Raw genomic sequence first — 3103 nt, 5'->3', positions numbered from 1 at the left:
AATTTATTACAAAAAATATTGTTAATACAATAGAAATTCAGATAAGACAAAATGAAGAAAAACTACTTTTAACAAAAAGAATAAAAACAGTAACAAAATAAAAGCATATATAACAAAATACAATTTCAAAAATGAAATAAAATCTAAACACTAACAAACTATCTTCAGTTCACGTCAACTTATTAATTGTACTAATTTCTATACCCCCCCCCCCCCCCGTGCTCCCTGGTGCCTGTTTGAAATGCCCCCATTGCATCCTTCACTTCCAGTTCTGTTGCTGCTGGGAAGTTGTTCAACACAGCATCTGCCAAATATGATATGAAAAGAATGCATGAGACAAGTATTTCTGCTTTATTTTAAATGTGATAGTCATTCTCTTTTGAAAAAGTCATATATAAATATTGACAGGCAACAGTAATCATACCGTTCTCATTACTAACAGAAGTGCATGTTTCTCTGCGTGTGTTTAATGACATTTTTGGAACTAGCAAAAGAGGCTTAAAGGCAGGGTATCTGATTTTGATCCAGAATTTTTTTTTTTTGTTATGCTGGTTGAAAGTCTCCTCAAATATTGATAGCTCTCACTATGTTAAGTTAAGTTGTCTAAATGTTTATTTTTATATATTTGTGTCATCTATAAAAGGCGTAGGACCAAAAAATGTTCAACAAATCATTGAACCCTGACCGAATGCAATAATTGGACGTGGGCATGGGCCAGTTACCGGTTTGAAGGTATACTGAGATTTTCAGAGTCAAGGTTTTTAAAAAACCACAAAAATTTTCTGTGATACCGTTTTCAATGTATGAACTGTGTTTACACAAAGTGAATTAAATCATGTAATTGAATTCATGTTTACATTTACAATTGAAAGAATATTATCATTTAAAGGCTTTATTTTTACCTGGCATAAACGTTGTTTGTTGCTTAAAAATAAAATGTATTGTGTCCAGTTGAAAAGTTGATGTTTTAATATGCAGACATTTGAAAATAACACATTTTAGTGTCACAATGGCAATACCACAACACCGTGGTATTTTTGCTTATGGTTATCATACTGCCAGAATCTCATTCCGGCCCATAATTGGGCGCATTAAATTTTTGCCCCTCTTCTGTGAATGTGTTTTGCATGCCACTTCACAACCTGTTCACACTCTGTAAAAATAGGGAGAATCAAATAAACCTTCCTGCTGAATTGACACAGGAGCTACAAAACGAAAGACATTTTGAAACAACAAAAAAAAAAACATCTGGATGAGCAAAGAGGAAAAACCCAAATTAACATTGGTAAGTTCACTGCTTTTCTGCAAGATTGAAACAGCTACAGGTCTGAAAGGGTCGTTGCAGTGTTTCTTTTGGAAAGGTAGGTATGCAGTGTGATTCTATTTTGATGGATTCAAATTGTATTTTAATGAAACTTGTTGCTTATGTAGTTTGTTTACGAATAAGTGTAATGATATTTATCTTTTCAAATTTCTAAACGTGCTGTATTTATTTCGGATTAAAAACAGTTGTTTATGTTGGTTATTTTGGTAATGTTATTCACTTTGTCAGTCTTACTGGTTAATGAGATAGGAGTGTGCTTCTGGTTGGTGCGTGTAGGCTAAAGTTAGTATTTTTCAAAATCAAATACCCTGCCCTTTAAGATGCCAAGCATAAAATATTCACAATACAATCTTATTGACATAAAACCTGTCAAATGTCTAAAAATAAAACATCTAAACAATATTGTATGGATAAGTAAACTGTTGTATCGGCAAAGAGTAATTTAATCTGGGGCTTTTAATATTTAGAAAATATTAAGGCAGTATCGGACTGTCGTCAATTACTCCTCACATAACCTAATGTCATATTAAAACTACTATTTTGTGAAACACCATGTAGCCTAAAACTACATACAAACACACTTACCTTTAATAACTGAGAACTGATGTTTTTTCAAATGCTTGCTTCTGCAGTGGACCACCACCATTCATGTTGAACTTTGAAATTAATGAATTTTAGTGAACTCTAAAATACAAAAGACAATGTCGTTAACAGTTGCAGACTGAAATATTTTCTGATTTTTTGTGACCACATGAAAGACTGTGTTGACACCACAATGTCTGATTAATATTGCATGTTTAGAGAATTTACCTGTCCAGCATTCTTCCGGCACGGTCTCTCAAGTTTCTCCCTCCAGTTTCGCACAGCTTTGACACCTGAATAGCACATGACTATGTCAGTAATTGTACAGTATTGTATGCTTCAGTGTACAAATGTTTACCAACCTTAAAGGTTAATGCCCACTGACCTGCAAGTTTTCCCTCACTAACACAATAAAACTCTTTTTTCCAACAGACTGAAGGCCTGTCAGTTAAATCCATTATGGAAAATAGCTTTCCCCCACAATCTATCTCTGCATGCATAATTGTAAAGCACAACACTGCCTACATTACTGTAAGCAACACAGTAATAACTTAGCTAAGTTACTGCTGTTACTAAAAAGCAGCCTACAAATCACTCATGTTGATCTTCAGTGTAACGTTACATAGACTCATTTACCTCCACTATTTTATTACATTGCAGGTTGTACTGTTTAGGTTTTATAAAACATGGGTTACTTTACTACGTTATACTGTTAAGTTACCCGCAAGAATGTCGCGATTCCAACAACAAATAAAGTAAATCAATTTTAAACACATGTAAAATAAAATAATAAAAAAAACTTACAAGACCAAACAAGTGTGGTACATGCTTTCCTCGTGGCTGCTCTTCTTCTTCTTCTTCTTTTGTGGGTTTACTGGCGGGTTGCAAACCAACTGAAAGGTGCATACCGCCACCTACTGTACTGGAGTGTGATAAGGAAAGTCTGCATGACTCAGATTAAACTCTATGAATTACCGAAATGTTTTTTAAAAACCTCATTAATGCTCTTATTAGCCTACCCGTGTATGTCCCTTCATTTAAAATATTGCCCATTGTAAATTCTGTAATCCCCATTTCTTGAACTTCTCTAATGTACAATATTCTTTCCTGCTGGTATTTCACACATGTCATTAAAACATGTTCCACTGTCTCCCTTTCCTGACACCCATCACAAAGACCTGAATTGTGTTTACCTAT

At 34.1% G+C, this 3103-nt stretch overlaps 1 long non-coding RNA gene across 2 annotated transcripts; it reads right to left on the bottom strand.

The window, feature by feature from the left end:
* Positions 1 to 205: 205 nt before the first annotated feature.
* LOC135749497 (uncharacterized) lies at positions 206 to 2750 on the bottom strand. Of its 2 annotated transcripts, none has more exons than XR_010532401.2 (4): positions 2711 to 2750; positions 2135 to 2199; positions 1910 to 2008; positions 206 to 304 (listed from the first exon to the last, which is right to left on the bottom strand). It is a non-coding gene; the product is annotated as an uncharacterized lncRNA (long non-coding RNA). The 2 variants fall into 2 exon arrangements; XR_010532402.1 differs by lacking the exon at positions 2711 to 2750 and adding an exon at positions 2607 to 2626.
* Positions 2751 to 3103: the final 353 nt, after the last annotated feature.

Source organism: Paramisgurnus dabryanus, chromosome 16 (assembly GCF_030506205.2).
Source record: "Paramisgurnus dabryanus chromosome 16, PD_genome_1.1, whole genome shotgun sequence".
Lineage (NCBI taxonomy): Eukaryota > Metazoa > Chordata > Actinopteri > Cypriniformes > Cobitidae > Paramisgurnus > Paramisgurnus dabryanus.
Note: the sequence above shows the minus strand (reverse complement) of the source record. Positions and strands in the feature narration are given on the sequence as shown.